A 22688-nucleotide genomic window follows, 5' to 3' on the forward strand; every position below is an offset into this window, starting at 1 on the left:
GCATATATATTGACCAAATTCCAGAGTTCTGAATATATCTGACATTTTAACATTACATATCTCCCTGCTGGATCTATTATTTCCTCCTCTATTTTGAATGGTACATTTTTATTGATTAATATAGCTACACCTCTGGCTTTTGATTTATATGATGCTGCCGTTATGTGCCCTACCCAGTCTCTCCTTAACTTCCTGTGTTCCACTTCAGTTAGATGCGTTTCCTGCACAAATGCTATGTCTATTTTTTTCTTTTTTCAGTAAATTTAATACCCTCTTCCTTTTGATTTGGTTATGTATTCCATTGATATTTATAGTCATACAGTTCAACATGGCCATCTCATACTTTGTTCACACCTCATTTCCGCTTCCTCACCACCACCTTTCCACTTTTCCCCCATTTACATTTCTCAGTTTTCTTTTTTTGAATGCACTGTTTGACAATACTTCTAATACATAAAATATTTCAACCATTCCCACATCTAAAATTCCCTTAACCCCAAGTGTTCCCCCCCCCCCTTTTGAGTCACCCCTTGTCCCTTGCTGGGCAACCACAACTCCCCTCTCCATTCAGACTGTGAACCCGTTCACAAGTGTCAACTAATTTTGCAGTGACTGTTATTCTCTCCCAACCAACCCCCTCCAGAAAAGACTTTTATCTTCACATTACAACAAAGCTCCCCCTCTTTTTCTTTTTTAAATTTATTATTAATTTTTTAACCCCTCCTCTTTTTTCCTCCTACTCCCTTACTTCCCTTTTCTTCCCTCCTTTAGTTCTTACTTATACATTATTTTTACTTCTTTATATGTAGTTTGTCATCATTCTTTGTTCTTGTTACGTCTCTTCATCTCTCTTTCTGTCTTGCAAGTGTTCTGCAAATTCTCGTGCTTTCTCCGGATCCGAGAACAGTCTGTTTTGCTGCCCCGGGATAACTATTTTAAGCACCGCTGGATATCTTAATATAAATTCATAGCCTTTCTTCCATAGGATCAATTTTGCTGTGTTAAACTCCTTCCTCTTCTTCAGGAGCTCAAAACATATGTCTGGGTAGAAAAAAAATTTTTGACCTTTGTACTCCAGTGGTTTTTTGTCTCCTCTCATTTTATTCATTGCCTTCTCCAATATATTTTCTCTTGTCGTGTATCTCAGAAATTTTACTAAAACGGATCTTGGTTTTTGTAGTGACAGTGGTTTCGGGACTAATGTTCTGTGTGCACTTTCTATTTCCATTCCTTCCTACATTTCTGGCATTCCCAGGACTTTTGGGATCCATTATTTTATAAATTCTTTCATATCTTTGCCTTCTTCATCTTCCTTAGGGACCACTATCTTTATATTGTTTTGCCTACTATAGTTTTCCATTATATCCATCTTCTGAGCTAACAACTCCTGTGTTTCTTTAACTTTTTTGTCACTTTCTTCCAATTTTCTTTTTAAGTCGTTCACTTCCATTTCTACCACCATTACACATTCTTCCACATTTTCTAATCTTTCTCTACATCTGTTATGACCAGCTCTGTTCTACTCACTTTTTCTTCTGTACTTTTCATTTCACTAAATTCTAGAGTCAGCCATTCTTTTAATGTTTTCATTTGTTCTTGATATATTTGTTTATCTATGTACTGTCCATTCATTTTACCTCCTATTCCTCTTTGCAGGGCTTGGTGTTCTTCTTCTTCTTCTTCTTCTGTGTCTGCTCTTGGGTTTGTGTCTTCTATTTCTCTTCCTTGTACCTGTGTCTCTTCTGACTTTCTTGTTGAGCTGCTTGTCTCAGTTTGTTGGGGTTTTTTTTCCATGGTTTCTTGATGTTGGTCCTCTTCTTCTGGGCTGGTTATCTGTTGTGCCTCTAGTTTCCATTTTTCTTTATCATCCCTCCCGTTCCCATTGCTTTCTTTATCTTCCAGCTGAGAGCCCTGCTGTTGGGCCTCTCTCAGCTGTTCATTCTGTGGAGTTTCACTCCACAGCTGGTCCCCTCTCCCGTCGGTGTTCTCCTTGTCATGCGCATGCGCAGTTGTGCACCCCTGTTTGGCTCTGCGAGCCAAATTTACAATCCCGCGGTTAGTGAGTCGCGACACTGCGGGGTCTCCACTAACCACGGGTAGTGGACTCCTCTTTCCATGGCGGGTCCCTGCTTTTTCGTGCAGGTAAAGCCTTCACCTTTCTCTTCCGGCGTTTTTCTTTCTTCTTTTCTTCCTGTTGTTTTTGGTTTTTCTTTCTTAGGTGCCATTTTCTCCACACCTTTATTTTTTATTTGTTGTGATTTGTGTGTCTGGAGCTTTGCTTTTTCTTCACTTTTTTCCTTCTTTTCTGGAGAGGGCTGGTATTCTCCTTCCGGCCACTACTCCATCACGTGACTCCTCTCGAGACCAACAACCTGAAGTCAGAGTTAGCCTGGCTGGCTGAATTTTTACAACATTTCTGTTTTTAATTGAGACATCGTCTGCAAACCACATCTGCAATTTCTTTTGATTTTCATATTTGAAGATCATCCCATACAATTTAGAATACCAGTAATCTTTCATAGCACCTCTTTCTGTAACTGTTAAACTTCCTCTTCTGCCACCTCTAACTGTGTAGTGGCAGGATCTTTTTCTTTGGAGTAAATGTTTGCCCTGATTCACTTTACATACACACTTCATAACTCAACTTGCTGAACAAACCTTCAGTGCTAGGTGAACAATGTCCCTCCTTGGTCTAATTCATGTCATCACTTAAGGTTATTTGGATGGTTTTCCCTTTCACCTGTCAGAATATGTCCAACTAGTTGTCTCCTCTTTGAAAGCTGCCTGTTGCTCTTTCATCTGTTCTGTTGCATTACCCTGCCATTTGTAGATTCATTTTTATCTGTCTTTTTAAGTTACTGAAATTTCAACTCCCTCTTAAATAATAGCAAATGATATGGTTATCTCTGCTTCCAAATGGACTGTGCTCTCCACCCAACATCACCCACCACAGCCCTTAGATCCTGCCCTGAGCTAGAAACAACCTAATAAATATGTTCTTACATGCATTGCACTTCAAACATACCACCATCATAAATTGTTACTTTCTTATCTATCATTAAAAATAATTCAGATAGCCTCATCAGCCTTGGGATCCCAAAAAGATTCTATTGGTAATCTCTAATGTCAAGTTTCTTTATCTTTCTGGATTTTGCAGACATTAACAGACAATACTTGAAATGTTGATTCTCTTTTGTAGTTGAGGACTGACACTGCCAACCACAACTGGAGGCTAAAGTCATGATTACTTGACCTCTATTATTTCTGCCAGTCCTTCCAATATCCTAAACATCTTCCTGCAGGAATATGACTTGATCCACTTTAATCCACAATCTAGAGCAGGGGTAGCCAATCTTTAATTTAGACAGACAGCACAGTAACAGGCCATTTCAGGCCACGTGTACGTACCAGGAGTGTAGGTTAATTGGGCGCCACGGACACAGAGGCCAAAATGGCCTGTTACTGTACTGTATGTCTAAACTAAAAATGTAAAATTAAAAGGTTGGCTACCCCTGATTTAGAGTGTGGGACTGTTACCAACAAAATAAGTTTTTCTGTTTTTTTTTAATAGCTTGCCATACATCAAACAAAAACTAATGCTGTTCAAATAAAGGGGGAAAAAAGGACAGAAAATTAAGCACTGGTTAGGTTTTGATAGCAGCAGCAGTGTGCTGCAAGTTTTGAGATTGACTGGAACCCAGTTATGTTTCTGCCGATAACTGCTGAAGTCAAAAGTCCTCATGAGATGACGGGCAACATTTGAGCTTGCAGAGAAAGACTCAGAAAGAGAAATATTTCCGAAGAGCCCCTCATGACAATAAATCTGCAGAAAAGCATCGAGATGAAAAGTGAGTTTGCAGATTTGAAATTCTGTCTACTAACAAATTTTGTTATTTTACCTACTTCCTCCCAGCAGTACAGAGATAATATTTGAAAGTACCAACAATTCTGATTATTATCAGAATTAGCACGAGCCTGCAGCTTTTGATCAAATAAGGCAGATAATGCCATATTTTGAAAGATATCTTGATAACTGACAGATGCTCCATAGCTCTTTGCTTTCCTTTCCTATGAGCAAATCCGGTCAGCGAGCCATAGAAAAATTTGTCGTTAAGCTGGAAAGGGTGTAAAAAGGATTTATGAGGATGGTACTAGGACCAGAGGGCTTGTGTTCTAAAGATTGAAATATGAGGGGAAGCTTTTTCCCTGCACAAAGGGCGTGGCAGGTTTGTGAAATGAGTTGTCAGAGGAAGTGGTCAAGGTGGGCAAAATAGTGATATTTAGAGAGTTTGTTAATAGGAAATGTTTAGCTAGATGTGATGAATCAGAGCAGATTAGATATGTAGATTTGGCAAATACTCTTATCAGACTTCCACAGGTAGACTGCAGACTGACTGGTTGCACCACAGCCTGGTTTGGAAATTTACATGCTCACGAATGCAGAGGACCACAGAAAGTAATGTTATGGGCCATGGACTGACCTTTTGGACTGTGGACTGTCATTATAAAGGATGGATTTCTGAGCAACCTGTGGTACAGCTGAGGGCCGACTCGCCATTTGTTTGGAACTTTCGAGAACCAAAGAAGAATCCAGCTGTGACGCAGAAAGAAGTTGGAGCAGCAGAGGGCAACTGGAGAGCTGTATGAAATGCACATGGCTCATAAGTGAGGATTCCTAAGTTTACTGCAATGCCACATCAATCTCCAACATTCAATACAATGTCCTTTGTTATTAGTTAAAGAACTGAACTTGGATATTGAACTTTAGTGAAACTGAATTCTGTGGACTGTGTTCTTTGGACTGACTTACTTGACTGAAAAAAGTAGTTGATCTTTCATCTGTTCTGTTGCATTACCCTGCCATTTGTAGATTTTTTGAATATTGGGCACAGAATTTAATGCTCTGGGTTTTTCACATGCACACTGTTTATATTAACATATCTGTACATTTCCTATAGATACTTATAGTGGGGTTAATTGTGTAAGACATTATATTGTTAATAGTCATTAATAAATATAGTTCTAACCCTTTTGAATTGTCTTCTGCAATTGCTGGTTTAACATGCCCAAGTCTGTCACAAGCTCTGACCTCCCATCCACTCCAGACATCACTGTGAGGCACTGCCTCAAGAAGAGTGTGAAAAATGTTAAAAATTTTTAAAAAAGAAGACAGGCAACATCATAAAGGACCCCCTTCACCCTGGTCACAACCTCTTCTCACTGCTTCCTTTGGGCTGAAGATAAAGAAGCAGGATCAGCACCTTCTCGGTTTCTTTCCAACAACTCTCAGGCTCCTTGTTCTGAAACCACTAAAGGATTGTCTGCGCTTTTGCAAAGTCACTTTTTCTTGCACTACAATAAAAGTGAATATTTATTATCCTTTTTGGTATTTATTGTCTCTACTTTATTTATTTAAGTATAATATGGTGTTTCTGTGTGTTTTTTTAAAAAGTACCTGCTCACTTTATTTAGCAAGAAAAATTTTTGGTGCATATGTATATCGTACAATGGTTATGACAACAAGCTCATTATCAATAACACTATTCAGGGCCCCATCATTTACTGTCCAAGTCTTGCCCTGGTTTAACCAACCAAAATGCAACACCTCATACTTGTCTGTGTTAAATTTCATCTTCTATTCTTTAACCCACTTTCCCAGTTCACCTGGATTTGCTTATAATCTCAGATAACCTTCTTCACTCTCTGCTAGACCACTAATTTTGGTGTTAACTATACATTTACTACCTTGCTAACTACATTGTCATCAATGTTAATGATCTGGATGACAAACAGCAGTAAATCCATCACAAATTCCTGCAGTATTCCATTGCTCACAGCCTCCAATCTGAATTACAAGACTCCTCTACTACCCTTTGACTCCTGCCATCAAGCCCATTATGAATCCAATTGACCAGCTCACCCTGGATCCCAGGCAACCTAATCTCCCAGTCTACCTTACTTTGGCAAAGTCTTTGCTAAAGCCTATGTAGACAACATCTTCCACCCAACCCTCATCAATGTTCTAATTTGTGAGACACAACCATCCATGCACAAAGCCATGTTGATAATCCCTAATCAAGGTTCCTCTCATTGTCACGTACATAACAATGTAATGTACATGATGTACTTCAACCTTTATCTACATAAGGCAAACAAAGAGTTGCCATGAGCATTGCCCTGAGCCCCTAACAAGAGAGAGAAGCAAAAGGGAAGCCTTGCCTTTCTAAATGGAGGTATATTCTGTCTTCCAGCATCCCCTCCAATATCTTGCACACACTAATATTAAGTTCACCAGTCTATGGTTCCCTTTAATTTTCTTTGCAGACTGTCTGAAATAAAGGCACAACATTTTCTGCCCTCTAGTTTTCTGGCACCTCACCCACATATGTGAATTCGACAAGGGTGAAATTCCATTACACGAATGCCGTAACACTGCAGGGGTTACCTGTGTAGATATTTCTCTGCTGGTAGAAATTGGTGCTAAGAAACTATGGTCCAATCTAACAGTCAGAAGGATATGGCAATAGGAACATCCCCTAAGAACACTTACATCACATAATGTCAGAACCATTGCTGGGTAGGATTAGGGTGACAGTGGCCACGTACTCAATCAGGACAGCATGGTGGCTAGGAAAGGAGTTGTATGGGGAAGAGGGGGATTGAATAAGAGATGACATGTAGAGGTCTATCTAGTTCAGCTTGATGCTGATCAATATAACAATAAGTCCTTGCAATGCGCGCACCCCCCGCCCCCCCGCTTTATAGCGGCAACAACCTAGCTGATCGTTTTCACGCCCCGATTTCCCTGAAATCATGTGACGTATAAGAACTAGGGGAGCCAAAGACCCGAGAGGAGGGTGACTGCTTTGCATTTGGTTAACGTCTTATAGCATTGGTGAACGTAAACCCTTGCATTCATATGTTTGGGGAGCTCCTCAATCCACTGCAGAGATGCTGCACCTCCCATAGGCAGGTTAATGAATAATTAGTGCAATTTCTTTTAAAAGTGCAAGGTATATGGATGGTTTGTGTGCATGGCCTGGGCTACATTCACAACTCTCTACAGTTTCTTGTGCTCTTGCAGGTGGGGTTGGTGAGACAGGGTGTGGGAGGGTTTCCAAGGATGAAAAAATCATTTAATTACCTGCAGGCCTCATTGACTGGCAAGGTGCAGACAATGACAGAAGCTCCAAAGACAACGTCCTTGCATCCTCCAAAAAAGAGACTTCACAGGGAACGACCTGCTCCCAGTCACAGGAAGCAATCCCTACACCTCATTCTAGACATATTGTGCAATCCCTTTCACCAAACCAATCACAAGTGATGGAGCAAGCCCTTTCTTAGGTGTGGTGTGACAGATTAGGCTTTGTTTCTATTGTATATAGATATGGTTTGAGGAGATGAATTAGGGAAGGCTTTTTAGAGTTGGTCACATATAAACACTTTAAAACAGATCTTATTTAAAATATGGGAGCTCTGCTGCTCGACAGGCCAGAGCCAACAGCCTTTGCAAAAGCTTTGGAGAGTGCCCAAGAGACTTCACCAATGGATTGTTGTTTACAAAAAGGCAACTGATGAAAGGACTCATTGGAGCCACAGGGTGTCTGGAATGGAACTTGCTGCTCTAAGAGGGTCGTGTGGTTTTGCAAGCAGAGGGAGTCAAACAGGCTTTCTCTCAGTGTGAGAGAGAGAGATCAGTTCTGTAGTTTTACAGACAGCAGCAGTAGCTGTGACTGGATCAGGATCAGTTGGTAAACTTGTGGAAAAACCCCATTTGGAAGATGGTTCTTGAGTGCTTAGTTCAGCCTGTTCAAAGCCCTTGTATTCATGCAAGAGGAGAGGACTGGCTGCCTAATATTTCAGTTGAAATAAGAGAAACAAAAAAGAACTCTGTGGTGACCTGAAAGAAAGAGGCTCTCATCTGGAAAACCCTGATGGGGCAAGTTTCTTCGGCAAGACACTGGTTACGTGGAATCAGTTATGTGTGTCCTGGAACAATAAATCTCTCTCCGAAAACCGACAAGAACCTTCCTGAGCGGTCAGTAACCATTTACCTTTCAAGGACCAAAGCATGGTGAACTTTATAAATGTTAAATTTTGTGCACAGTATAAGAATTGCCTGCAACCAGTGAACTTGGAGGAATGAGAAGTGAGATTGGACTGTGAACCAAAGAACTTTTCTGAACTTACACACACATGACATTACACATGCACTTCGAATTAGAAGGGGGTTAAGTTAGGTTAGGTAAGTTAGTTAATAGTGATAAGTTAAAATGTGATTCTGTTTTCATGTTTAAAGATCATTAAAAGGAACTTTTGTTTAAGTAACCATTTGTCTTGGTGAATATCTAGTGCTGCTGGGTTTTGGGGTCCTCTGGGCTCGTAACAGTGGTGATTGACCACTTTTGGAATGGGGTTCAACCACTGTACCATGCCCTTAGCACAGATGTCACATTAACATTGCAAGGATTAGCACAGGAACTGCCTGGTCTGATTTTCAGATCAACACAAAAGCGCCTTCAAATAGTCATCACTGTTTCTTTCTGGCATTGGGACAGTTCTGCTGCTTATTGCTGGCAAAAACGTGCATACAGAAGAATTTCTTAGAACAAATATGTACTGAAATTTAATTCACCATACATTTTTTGAATGCACAATTACTGAACTGTGTTCTTCAAAATACCTGCTTTGCATTTCATATAATTGAACCCACTCAAATAACTATATAACCATATAACATTTTACAGTACAGAAACAGCCCATATCTGCCCTTCAAGTCCACAATTTACACGTAAATCCGTTATTCTACCTACCCACTCCCTTGCTCATAACCCTCAAACCCCCTCATCCAACCTCCTCTTAAATGACAGAATTGACACTGCCGCGAGTAGCTCTTCTGGAAGATCATTCCACTCAGCCACCGCTCACTGAGTGAAGAAGCATCTTCTTATATTACTCCTAAAGTTTTGCCCCCTAAGCCTACCCTCAGGGGAAAGAACCTATTTGCATCTACTCTATCTATTCCCTTCATAATTTTAAATACCTCTATTAAATGCCCTCTCAACCTTCTACATTCCAAAAAAATACATCAAAAAATATTTGAAACCAATGAAAATAAGGTTAGGCTTTAATGAATACAGCTTTAACTAACCAAAATATAAACTATTTGTTATTTTAAAGTTTTAAAATTTTCCCAATGATTTCACAATCAAAAATGGAACAAATTTGAAACTGCTTTTGACATGTTAAAAATATTAGAATGAAATTTACCTCCTCAGTCCTCCAATCTCTGACTGGCCCATCACATCCCTACCTCTTTTCTCTTTATCCTGGCAATCATCTCTCTCCATTTTCAGTCCTGATCCAGGGAACCAACCCGAAACATTGACAATTCCTCCTCACCCCACAACAGATGCTGCTCAACATGCTGAGGTCCTCAAAAGATTGTTACCGGGTATGCACTTCTCCCTACTTCTCTCCACACTTTTCCCTCCATGCCCTTCCTTTGAACCCTTGTGGCCACACCTCAATTAATTCTGGGCCTGTCATGATGTTGAGCTTCCATCCCCTCTAAGCCTATTCTATTGATGACCCCTTTTTACATCTTTGATACTCTTCCTTTTATACCCTCTCTTTACACTTTTTCCATTTGCCTTCCCAACATCAACAGCCTCAACTTCTCCACTTCCCACACTCACTCCAACCTTGCCTAGTCTAACCATATAGCTCTGCATTCACTCCACAACCTAGTCATCATACCCACAGACTGAGCCTGGTGCTGTTGTAATCTGGCAGACGGATCTCTTCCTTTCAGAGGCTGGATGACAGCTCTTGGATGGTCCCTTATGCCTACCAATGGACTACAATCCCAATGCTCATCATTGTTGCTCGTATCTTCTCCAACCTGGTAGTGCCTCAACCCCACACTTGTCATTATCAAAGATACAGAAATATCAGATTGACTGTCCTAGCAGCTTCGTTGTTTTGTTCTATTCTTGAATCAATCTCCTCATGCCTTCTGCCTTCCCTGTACACTACCTTCCCACCTACATCAGGGACACTCAGATGCCCTTTCCCATTTTCACAACAGCCAATTTCGTGACCCTTAGCACCTTATTTTCTCTATGGATGTCCAGTATTTAAACACCGCCATTTCCCATTAGGAAATTATGAACCCAACCACTTCTTGCTGCAACAAAGACCCCACCATTTCCTCTCTTCCAACACTCTCATCTGCCAGGCAGAATTTCCCTCCCCGAGCACCTATTTGCTTTTCATCTCATCTCCCCTTTTCATTGGCACATCGGTCTTCTCACTGCTAGGGTGAGCTTCAATGCAAACTAGAGGCACACCATCTATGAACAATGAATTTTCCAATTTCAGATAGAACTTACCTCCTATGTTTTTTCTATCTTCCTCTGATTCACCTTTGGTCCTCCATTTTTGTTCCCTTTCTCCCATTCCCTCCTGCACTCCCATCACCCTTTCTGTCCCTCTCCATGTTCCATCCAGCTAACTACCCACACTTCATCCACTAGATCTCTTGCCATATCTGGTTCCATCTACCCTTCACCTCTCACCAACCATTTCGCATCATCACCTTCCGTACTTATCAGACATCTATTTCCCAATTCCACCAATCTGCTTGCCATCGTTCACCTGTTCCTCAGCTCATCAACTACACTGGACAACAAAGATTTTGCTTCCTGAATATTTTCGGGTGCATTTTATGGGTTTTGGTCTGCTAATCTCAATTATGACCTTAAAATTTTCCTATCACGTGCTGTTTTTTTCCAAATATAGCTTTTTTTCGTGTGTTTCCTGACATATTTTGTGTGCTTGTATATTGTTCACAAAGAAAGCTGTTTTAGTCAGTCCAAGCATGTCTGGGCATTCAGTCAGTGTCTTAGCATTGGAAAAAGATTCCGGTAATGAGTGAGTTTGAGTTGCTTGCTTTAATACTTCCATTAATAGAGGCATTATCAAATCTTTAAACTTTTTATAGAATTCACAAGTACATCCTCACCTGGAGATTTACCTTTTTGCATTACATTTAAAGCCTTAACAACTTCATTCGACATAAAGGGAAAATCTAAATCTTTATGAGCTTGGCTATTTAAAGATGGAAGTTAACGTTTATGTAAAAGTTCATTAATTTTACCTTTTTTAAATATTTTTTTTGATTTTTCACACTGTGAACCATATCAACCAAAATATGTACAAACATATCTCATTAAATTTACACAGTGATCTTTTCTCCCCTCCCCCCTTTCCCTCCTTCCCCTTTTAATTTTCCTTTCATTGATTTTTGATTGAGATGTATATAACTTAGTATAAAATTCTTTAGAAGAATAATTTATGTCTTATGGTTTATAAGTAATTTTAGAATTCTTTTTAACAGTATTAATAATCCTTGACATTTGTTCCATTTACAATTGCCAAGCCAAAACCCTGTGTGCTCTCTCTCCCAGTTCATAATATTTCTGTTTAGTTTGTTCAATTAACTTCTCCATTCTATATGTCACGGGCAAATTTATAGATAGCATTGAACTTGTGCCTGGCCACACTGTCATGGGTGTACAATGAGTCGAGCAGTGGGCTAAGCACACATCCTTGGGATGCACCTCTGTTGATAATCAGTGAGGAGGAGACATTTCCAATTCTTACTGACTGAACTGGAAGTCAAGGGTCAAGTTTCCAGGGGGGCGGGGGGGGGTGGGGGTTCAGAGGCCTAAAGTTTGGACCTTCTTGGCCAGCACTGAGGGAATAATGATGTTGAAGACTGAGCTGTAGTCTATGAAGAACAGCCCTATGTATGAGTTGCTGTTTTCGAGGTGATCCAGAGCTGAGTGGAGAGCCAGCGATATTGCTTCTGCTGTGGAGCAATTGTGATGGTAGGCAAATTGCAGTGGATCCAGACCTTTGCTTAGGTACATGTTAATTCTGGCCATGTCCAGCCTCTCAAGGCATTTAATCACAGTAGATGTTAGTGCTACTGGGCGATAGTTGTTGAGGCAGCTCATTCTGCTTATTTTGGGCATCGGGATGTTTGATGCTATTTTGAGGCAGGTTGGAATCTCTGACTACAGCAATGAAAGGATGAAAATGTCCATGAACAATCTGGCAAGTTTGTTGGCACAGAGTTTCAGTACCCTGCCAGGTACGCCGTCAAGGCCTGATGCCTTGCGAAGGTCTACCCTCTTGAATGATGTTCTGACATCACTCTCAGAGACAGATATCACCGGGTCCTCAGCTTTTACAGGGATTCTAGTGGGCACTGTTGAGTTCTCCTTCTCAAAGCGGGCAGAGAAGGTGTTCCACTCATCAGGTAATGAAGCATCACAACCATCTATGCTGTTCACCCTCGCTTTGTAGGCTGCAAATGCCTGCACTCCCTGCCATAGCTGGTGTGTATCTGTCTCTCTGTAGCTTCCTCCGGAATTGCCACTTTTATTCGGAGGTGGCCTTCTGCAGGTCATACCTGGACTTCTTATAGAGATCTGGATCCCCAGCCTTAAATGCCCTTGATCTCACCCTCAGCAGATTGCGATGCCTCTGATTCATCCAAGGCTTCTGGTTGGGGAATACCCAGCATGTACGCATGGGCACACAATTTTCCACGCAGTTCTTGATGAAGTTGGTGACACATGTTGCATCTTCATTCAACTCTAAGGATAAGTCGTTGAATATGGCCCAATCCACCGATTCAAAGCAATCCTGCAAATGCTCCTCATACTTTTGCCATCTTCACTACTGGTCCTGTGGTCCTCAGTCTCTGCTTGTATGCTGGAAATAGAAGTACAGCCAGATGACCAAACTTGCTGAAGTGCAGTTGTGGTATAGCTCGGTAGGCATTCTTTCTGGAGGTGTAGCAGTGGTCGAGTGTGTTGGCTCCTCTAGTCTCACATGTGACATGTTGGTGGTAATTCAAAAGAGACATCTTCAGAGACCTGATTGAAGTCCCCTACAATGATCGGGAATGCATCAGGATGTACAGTCTCATGAATGTTAAACACAGTGCTCAGTCGCTCCAGTGCCAGCCTGATGTAGGCTTGGGGTGAAATGTACACTGCGACCAGGATGATGACAGTGAACTCCCTCGGCAGGTACATTGGACAACATTTGATTGCCAGATGTTCCAGGTCAGAGGAGCAGGCCTGGGACATAATCGTCATGTTTGGGCACCACAATGAATTGATGATGACACAACGCCTCCTCGCCTGGTTTTCCTGACGTCACTGTCTGGTTAGCACGGTGGAGGTTGTAGCCCACATGTCTGGAATGTCCTCATTTAACCATGTTTCAATAAAGCACATCACACAGGACTCCCTGATGTCCCTCTGATGTAATATGGATTGGAGTTCATTGAATTTGTTCTCCAAAGATGGTACATTGGCCAGGAGTATGGTGGTAGGGAGCAGAAGCCTCAGGGCCCAGTGTCTTAGCTAAACCTGTAGCTCCTCTCTGCACTCACGTGGTCGAATCTTCTTTAAATGGCCCGTGGTCCTGCTGTTCATAACTCCCAGTGTTTAAATAGGCCGTTCGCTGGCTGTCTGAAACTTTCATGGCATTTAATTTATCATTATCCTTAATGTAACCTTCCTCAAGTTTCCCCAAGAGGAAATAAAATACAAAAACATCATGTAAAGGTGAAATTTTTGGTGTGGCATGAGAGAGGAATCAGGCTGGGATGGAGATGATGGGCAAAGCAGTGGGCTGGATGATTAGGTGCTGGTTGTTGAGTGTGAATAACCAAAGTTTGATTGTAGCTGTGGGCTAGTCCAGACCAGGCTCGTCTGATCCTGTCCAGGCGAATCATGGCCAGTCCAGGCTCGTCTAATCCAGTCCAGGTCAGTCCAGTCCAGGCATCAAATCCAATCCAGGCAAGTAATCCAGGCTAATCTGATCCAGTCCATGCTAGTTGATCCAGTCCACATTTATGAGATTCACTCCAGTCCAAGTACTCCGGCTCCACACGTTGTTAGCTCCTCGATAGGCCGGGACATCGAAAGGGCCCAAAGAGCGGAAGGAAAAAGTGAGAGTGAATGAGTGAAGTGCAAGGCCCGCGGCGGGTGAGAGGTAGTTTAAAAGGGTCGACATCGTAGGGGCTGCGAGATGCAGCGGCATGGGGTCCGGGCCGGTAGACTGGGGGGTCCGGGCTGGGGGATCTGGGCTGGGGGATCTGGGCTGGGGGATCTGGGCTGGGGGGTCCGGACCGGTGGAGTGAGGAAAATGGGGCTGAGTTGGGTGTGGCGTGGCGTGGGGAGGGGAGGGGGAAAGAAGATGAAGGGGGGGAGGGGGAGAGGTGAGGACGGAGGAGGGGTGGGGGAAAGGGGAGGGGAGGATGGAGGAGAGGTGGGGAAAGGGGGAGGGGAGGACTCAGGGTTGGAGGGGCGGGGAGGATGGGAAGGTGGGGGCTGGGGGGACAGAGGGGGAGGGGTGGTGAGGTCAGAGGAGGGTTGGGGAGGATGGAGGGGTAGGTGGGGGAGGCGGGTGTTGTGCGCTCAGGGAGGGTGGCCGACCAAGCCCACACAGGGCCATGGCAGAGTTGTCTGTGATGTTTCTCGCTCTGCTGGATGATCCAGTTCAACAATGCCCTAATTCTCAGATTTGCAAAGACAGAATTTCCAGAGGTTGGCAACATTCCATAAACTATTCATCAATAAAAGACAAAATGTTCCTTGGAGTCCACTCAACCATGACCTATCGTGAACTCTCATCTCCTCACTTGCCAGGAAGATGCAACAGCCACTGAGCTTCCTGAGAAGACTGAAGCGGGCAAGGCTACTGGCCACTAATATGTTAACCTTCTACAGGAGATCTATGCAATGTCCTGGCAGACTGCATCACAGTATGGTACAGTTCCTGCAAGTCCATAAGAATGACGGAGAGGATCACTGGAGTTTCCATTCCCTACCATCATTGTGATCTACCAGAATCATTGTCTAAAGAGGGTGTGCAAAGTCACGGAGGACCCCTTCCACCCTCCACACAGTGTCTTTCAGCTGCTTCCATTGGGAAAGAGATATAGGAGTATCACAGCCTGCACCACCAGGCTGAGGAACAGCTTCTTCCCATGGTCTGTGAGAATGCTGACGACCAAAGGAATGCTCACACTAACCATCCGAGTGTTTCATATTTACAAAACAACCTTCATTTATTGTATGTGTGAATACTAGTCCTGTTGCGCGAATAAAAGCTCTCGTGCCTGGAGGGAGATCAAAAGCTTTTATTAGCTTATAAATATGGGTAGGGTCTCACAGTAGTCTTCGGAAGGTTTCTGGGTTTATTGGGAAATGAGGGTCAATCCCAATTCACTGCAAGTCTGCGTTATGTATTATATTGTTGAGAACTGGAGAACATTGTTTTGTCGGGTTGTACTTGTGCAATCAGATGACAATAAATTTGACTTGACATTCTGTGAAGGCAAACAAATGTTTTTTCACCATTCTACCTTCCAGTATTGCTATCTTCTGTTCATCAACACTTAATGTCCTACCATTTGCTGTTTATGTCCCACCATATTATCCCAAAATATATAACTTCACACTTGTTGGGATTAAATTCATCTGCCGATTTTCTGCACAATCTTGCGTCTGATCAAAATCATGGTGTAACTTGAGATAACCTTTATTATCTATAACACCATCAATTTTTGTGTAATCCACAAAAGTTCTAACATTCTTGCATTGACATGAAAGTTGCGAATCTCTCCCAAATAACCAGGGTCCCAACACACTCAACCTGGGTACATTCAATTCCAAGCTATGTCGTGGAAAAGATTGTTGGGAACAGAGGAAAGAAATTAAGTAAGTGCTTCAGGTTCAAGTTTATTATCATCTGTACGTGTACAACCTGACAAAACAGTGTTTCTCCAGACCATGATGCATGCACAAAAACACACAATACATAGTACATGGGGATCACATAAATAAAATAAATATTTAGGATGATTTTTACTGTTGCAGGATACTGCTCATCAGTCTCACAGCCTGTCGGAAGAAGTTAATCACCAGCCTGATTTTGATGCTACTGGACCTTCATGATTTAGTGGGTTGAAGGTACTGTGTGGTGGATGGAAAGGGTCTTCTCCAATTCCTTGATCCCTATTTAGACAATGCTGCAAGTAAATGTTATCTATAGAGGAAAGGGGGCCCCAGTAATCCTCTTAGCTATTTTAATGATCCTCTGTATAGACTTTTGGTGTGATGCTCTGCAGCTACCATGTCGCACATTGATGCAGCCAGGTTGAACACACTCAATTGTGCTCCTGTCAAGATAGGGGACGATAGCCTTGCCCTCCTTGTCATCGTCCTTAGGAAGTGCAGGTATTGCTGCATCTTCCTGGCTAATGAGGAGGTGTTGTGAGTGCAGCATAGGTTGTCCCTTATACTGTATGCACGCCAAGGAGCTTGGTGCTCTACACAATGGAACTGTTGATGAGTGGTGGAGATTGATTGACCTTTGTCCTCCTAAAGTCTACAAATGTCTCCATTGTCTTGTCCACATCCGGTTGTTGTTCTCACACCATTTCATGAGCCTTTCAACCTCCTCTCGGTAATGGAACTCATCATTGTTACTGATGAGGTCAACTTCTGGGGTATCATCCACCAATTTGATTATTTGATTGGAACTGAATCTGGCAGTACAATTTTGAGTCTGCAGAGTGAACAGTAGCAGGCTGAGCACACAGGCCTGAGGTGCCCCAGTCCTTAGTGTGATGAGGCTCAAGTTTTACTGCCAACATGGACAAACATGAGAGATAGGAGATGGAGTATGCTATCCAGCCCGTCGAGTCTGCTCCCCCATTGATCTGATGGGATCAGTTCATCTCCACCTACCTGCTTTTTCCCCATATTCCTTAATTCCCCTGCTATGTGAAAATCTATCCAACCTTGTCTTAAATATATTTACTGAGGTAGCCTCCACTACTTAAAAGGACAGTGAATTCCACAGATTCATCATCCTGTTGGAAAAACATTTCCTTCTCTGTCTTAAATCTACTACCCTGAATCCTAAGACTATGTACCCTGGTTCTCAAAGGAAACAACTTATCTACCTCCATCTTAGCTTTGCCTTTCATAAATTTAAATTTAGAAATACACCATGGCAACCGGCTCTTTCAGCCCACGAGCTCGTGCCCCCAAATTGCACCCAATTGACCTGCAACTCCCAGTGCGTTTTTGAAAGTGGGCGGAAACCAGAGCCCCGAGGAAACTCCATGCAGATACAGGAAGAATGTAAACTTTTTATGGACAACGAGGGATTTGAACCCCAGTCCCGATCACTGGCACTAACCATGCTGCCATTTATACATTTCTATAAGACGCCCTTTCATTCTTCTAAATTCCAGGAAGTAGAATCTCCTCATAGGCTAACCTCTGGAATCATCCTGGTGAACCTCCTCTGGACTGCCTCCAAAGCTAATACATCCTTCCTCAAGTAAGGAGGCCAGAACTGTATGCAGTACTCCAGATGCAGCCTCACCAGTACTTTGTACAGTTGCAGCATAACCTCCCTTCTCTTAAATTCAATCCCTCTAGCAATGAAGGCCAACATTCCATTTTCCTTCTTGATAGCCTCCTGCAATGGTAAACCAATCTTCTGTGATTCATGCACAAGCCCTCCCAAGTCCTTCTGCATGGCAGTATGCTGCAGTTGCTTGCCATTTAAATAATAATCTGATCTTCCATATTTCCTTCCAAAGTGGATAACTTCACATTTACCAACATTGTACTCTGTCTCTCAAATCCTTCACCACTCACTTAACCTATGTATCTCTCCAAACTCCCAGTATCCTCAGCATTCCATTCAATATAGTGTCATCAGTAAACTGGTACACTGCACTTTATCCCCCCCCCTTCCAGATTGTTAATGTATATCGTGAACAGTTGTAGGCCCAGCACCGGCCATTGGGACACACCGCTCACCTCTGATTGCCAACCAGAAAAACACCCCTGAATCCCAACTCTCTGTTTTCTATTGGTTAACTAATCATCTATCCATGCTAATAAATCACCCCTCCCCCCTCCCCCCAACGCTATGCATCCTTGTCTTTTGTGCAGCACCTTATCAAATGTCTTCTGGAAATCAAGTAAACAACGTCCATCTGCTGTCCTCTACCATGCTTGTTATATCTTCTAAGAACTCCAGTAATTTTTCAAACAGGAATTGCCTTGCTGAATCAAAGCTGCATCTGCCTGATGGATCGTCGCTATTTTCTTCTTTAAAGACATCTTCAAGCTTTTTCCCAACTATAGTTCCCTGCCTTTTACCTACATTCTAATTTGAATAGTGGCGTGACACTCACAGTCTTTCAATCTACCAGGAACTGCCCAGAGTCCAGAGAATCTTGCTGAATTATCACCAATGCACCCACAATAACTTCTGCCATTTCTTTCTGTACTTGCTATGTATTCTATCAAGACAAGGGGACATCTATCTTTAGACCCTCAAGTTTTCTCAGTGCTACCTCTTCTCTTTTCAATATTTTTTATTGGTTTTCTCAAATCAACATTACATAGGTAAATGACAATAGAATACAGTATTAACAAATCTTACATAGCAATACAAATGGTATTGAAAAAGAGATAAAAAGAAAACCACGATACTAATTATCTAGATATCAATTCCCTTCGGAGACTACTAGCTTTACACAAACAGTCCATATTAATAAGAATAAAAGAAGGTAAATATTGGAATCAAAGACCAGAAACTACTTAATCTTACAAATTTTGAAAATAATTAAGAAAGCCCCATAAAGAAACAAAGTTAAGATTCATTTCAGTAGTGAAACATCTAATTTTTTTCTAAAGTCCAGCATGCCATCATAACCAGACAACCAGTAAATATGAATGGGAGGAACAGCATCTTTGTATCTTGTTAATACAGCCCTTCCGATAAGAGAGGCGAGGGCAACTACATGGGATTGTGAAGTCAGTGTGACTTCTTTAGTGATAGCCATTACATCCAGGTCCTCACCTCCCATCACATCCATAACATCTGATTGTGTCCTCCACCATGAAGACCGACACAAAATAGTCATTTATAGCCTCATTACCCAATATCAAATCCCCTTTCTCATCTTTCTAAAGAGACCCATCTTTGTGTTAGCCACCCTTTTGTGCTTTATATAATTATTACATTTTCTTTACTGTCTGTTGTTATCATTTGTGTGAATCTTTTTTCACAGTCTATCTTCCCTCTCTATTTGTTCACTTCATGGTTCATTGTTGCTGAAGTTTCTCCAATCTTAGTTTCCCACTGCTCTTGGCGACTTTGTTCTCACGAGCTTTTAGTTTGATGGCTTCGAATTTCCTTACTTATCCATTCTCGCTGCTCCCACCCTTACTGTCCTTGCTTTTAACTGGAATATTTTTTGAGTACCATGAAAAATCTCTGAAAGTCTTCCACTGTTCCTCATCTGTACCTCCATTTTGCCCTCATTCCCTGTCTACCCTGTTCAACTCCTCCCTTATTCCCTTTTAATTTTCCTTGTTCAGGCATAATACACTGGTTTGAAACCAAACTATTGAATTCTCCATTTGTTTGAGAAACTCAGTTATACTGTGATCACTCTTTCCAAGACGACCCCTAACTACAAGATCACTAATTTTACCTGTCTCATTGCACAGGACCAGATCTAAGATAGCACGTTCCCTTGTAGGTTCAGTGACATGCCTTTCAAGAAAGCCATCGTATATGCATTCATGAAGTCTTCCTCAAGATTGCCTCAACCACCCTGATTCACCAAGTTTTTGTGCATGCTAAAGTCCCCCATGATAAGTGCTGGTCCATCCTTACATGCTTCCAATATTTCTTAGTTTATGGACTGTGGTACTGTAATGTTATCATTGGGTGGCCTATGGACAACTCCCACCAGTGATATTCTTCCCTTTACTATTCCTAATATCCACCCAGATGGATTCAACATTTTGGTCTTTAGATCTTGCATCAACTCTCACTATTGCCTTGATCTCATCATTAACTAAGAGCGCTACCCTACCTCTTTATCTTCCTGCCTGTACTTCTATATGACCTGATATCCTTGGATATTTAATTCCCAATCCTGCAACCATGGCCACTAAATCATATCCTCTTGCCACAAGTTCACTGACCTTGTTTTGAATGCTACGGGCATTCAAATAAAGTCCCCTTGTATTCATCTGGTAATTTTTGCCCCTTGTACCCAACTTTTATACATTCTACTTTTACTTTTCTCTTTTTCTGCTTTTATTCCTCTCCAATCTGTTGAACCCACCTTACTTCTATTTAGTTTAAAGCCCTGTCCACAGTACTTGTTATACCATTTGCCAGGATCCAGATCCCATTACTGGCTCGTCAGATGGAGCCAGTCCCTTTTGAATTTTGAATCCTTCCTCAATTCTTGTGCCAATTTCCCATGAATTGGAACCTACTTTTCCCACACCAATCTTTGAGCCACGCATTTAACTCTAATCTTCTGGACCCTGTGCCAATTTACACGTCGCTCAGGTAGTAAAGCAGAGATAATCACCTTTTTGGTTCTGCTTTTTAATTTAGGCCCTATCTCCTCAAATTCCCTTAGCAGAACCTCTTTTGGATCTTTCCCCTCCCATTGCAAATTTCTATGTAGGTCAGATAAGATGTCTTGAAATTTTTCTCCCCACTCTTGAATGACTTCATGAACCACAGTGCCACTGTCAGGTTGCTCATCTTCCTGTCAAAAAGTCCAGAATTTAGTTACAGAGAGGGGTGTTGAGTCCCCGCAAGGACATGTTATCCACCAGCCTTTGAGGTATGATTGTGTTGAACACTGAACTGAAGTTAATGAACAACACTTGGCAGATGATTCAGATTTATTGTCAGAGTACATACATGACATCACATACAACCCTGAGATTCCTTTTTCCCACAGACGCTGCAGAATTACCACTAATTGGTTGCGCCAAAAATAAACTGTACACAGTGTAAAACATGTAAACAAACAGCAGAGCAAAAGAGAGGGAACAAAAAGAAAATCAATAAAGTGCACAAGTAAGAGTGCTTAAATGAGTCTCTGATTGAGTTTGTTGTTGAGGAGTCTGGTGGTTCGAGTCTTGTGGCACCTATACCTCTTTCCTGATGGCAGCAGCGAGAAAAGAGCATGTGCTGGGTTGTGAGGGTCTTTGATGATTGCTGCTGCTCTCCAATGGCAGTGTTCCCCTGTAGATGTATTCAATAGTGGGGAGGGTTTTGCTGTGATGTCCTGGGCTGTGTCCACTATCTTTTGGAGGATGTTACGCTCAGGGGTTTTGGTGTTTCCATACTAGACTGTGATGGAGTCAGTTAGCACACTTCCTACCACACCTCTGTAGAAATTTGCAGGGTTTCTCTTGTCATACCAAACTTCCACAAACTCTTGAGGAAGTAGAAGTGCTGACATGATTTCTTCACAATGCCATTTTTGTGTTGGGTCCAGGAAAGAAAGATCGTCCAAGATAGTGACTCCCAAGAACTTAAATTTGCTCGCCCTTCCCACTTCTGATCCCCCAATGATCACTGGATTGTGTACCTCTGGCTTTCCTTTCCTCAAGTCAACAATCAGCTCCTTGGTTTTGGTAAGTGTGTTGTTGGTGCACCATTCAGCCAAGTTTTCAATCTCCGTCCTGTATGCTGACTCATTCCCTTCCTTTATACAGCCCACTACCGTGGTATCACGGGCAAATTTGTTGATGGTGTTATTATCATTCTGAGCCACAAAGCTGTAGGTGTAAAGTGAATAGAGCGGGGGCTAAGAACACAACTCTGGTTCTCTGGTATTGATATGGGGCATCATTTTCTGGGTAGGTCAGGATGTAGTGGAGGGTCTGTGGATCAGTTTGTACAATAGTCAAACCAGGCAGGTACAATGTTGGAAGGTGCAATTTGATTATGTCCTATCACCAGCTGCTCAAAACTCTGCATTATCATAGACGTTAGTGTCATTTAATCCAATTACTGCCTCTTTATTGGGCACTGGGAGGATGGTGGCTGCCTTGAAATCTGCAGGGACAGTGAACTGTTGCAGTGAGATACCTCAGCAATTCAGATCTTCAGGAACTCAACCACAGATGTTATCTGGATCTGCTGCTTTGTATGGGATCTTCCTCACCTCAGCTACGGCTATGCAGTGTGCCTTTTCACCAGGGAAAGATGAGTCTTTCTTTGATGCCACCTGCAAGGTTGACTTATCCTCAGTTTTGAATACCCTACCACATTCACCTCTGGATTCTCTGAACGACCACATGCTTTGCCTTCCTGATTGAATGGGGTAATTCAGCCCTCACTGATCTTAATGCCATCTTGTCTCCTGACCTGAAAGCAGCATCACAAGCTCTGAGTAATGCACAAACCTCCACATCTAGCCATGGTTTTTGATTTGCCCTGGCTGTGTAGTGCTTGATCAGAGTGAGATACTCAATATACTTGCTTGTGTAGCTAGTCACAGTGCCCATATACACATCGACATTGATGCAGTTGTTGTAGGCCTCCCTGAATATACTCCAGTCAATGGTTTCAAAGCAGTCCAGTCGCGGTACTGTGGATTCCTCTGGCAAGATCCTGATCCTCCTGTGAACTGGTTTGACTTGTTTAATTGATGATCTATAAGCAGGTTTGTTGGGTGGGGGTGGGGGAGGTGGCATGTGGGTGCCTTGTATGCTCCTTTACATGTATATTTGTGTATGATA

General features: G+C 42.3%; 1 protein-coding gene across 11 annotated transcripts in view; it reads left to right on the forward strand.

Moving 5' to 3' along the window:
• Positions 1–13943: 13943 nt before the first annotated feature.
• Positions 13944–22688, forward strand: part of chdh (choline dehydrogenase) — a 58588-nt gene continuing 49843 nt past the window's right edge. Inside the window, exons 1-3 of one of the 11 annotated variants that reach the window (XM_069939699.1) lie at positions 13944–14035; positions 15969–16061; positions 21440–21578. The gene's annotated coding sequence lies outside the window, so the exon portion shown is untranslated. Of the gene's footprint in view, positions 14080–15968; positions 16062–21439; positions 21579–22688 lie in introns of all 11 variants that reach the window. The other 10 variants (XM_069939697.1, XM_069939701.1, XM_069939698.1 and 7 more) reach the window with 10 other exon arrangements.

The sequence above is a fragment of the Narcine bancroftii genome, chromosome 5 (genome assembly GCF_036971445.1).
Source record: "Narcine bancroftii isolate sNarBan1 chromosome 5, sNarBan1.hap1, whole genome shotgun sequence".
NCBI classification, from domain to species: domain Eukaryota; kingdom Metazoa; phylum Chordata; class Chondrichthyes; order Torpediniformes; family Narcinidae; genus Narcine; species Narcine bancroftii.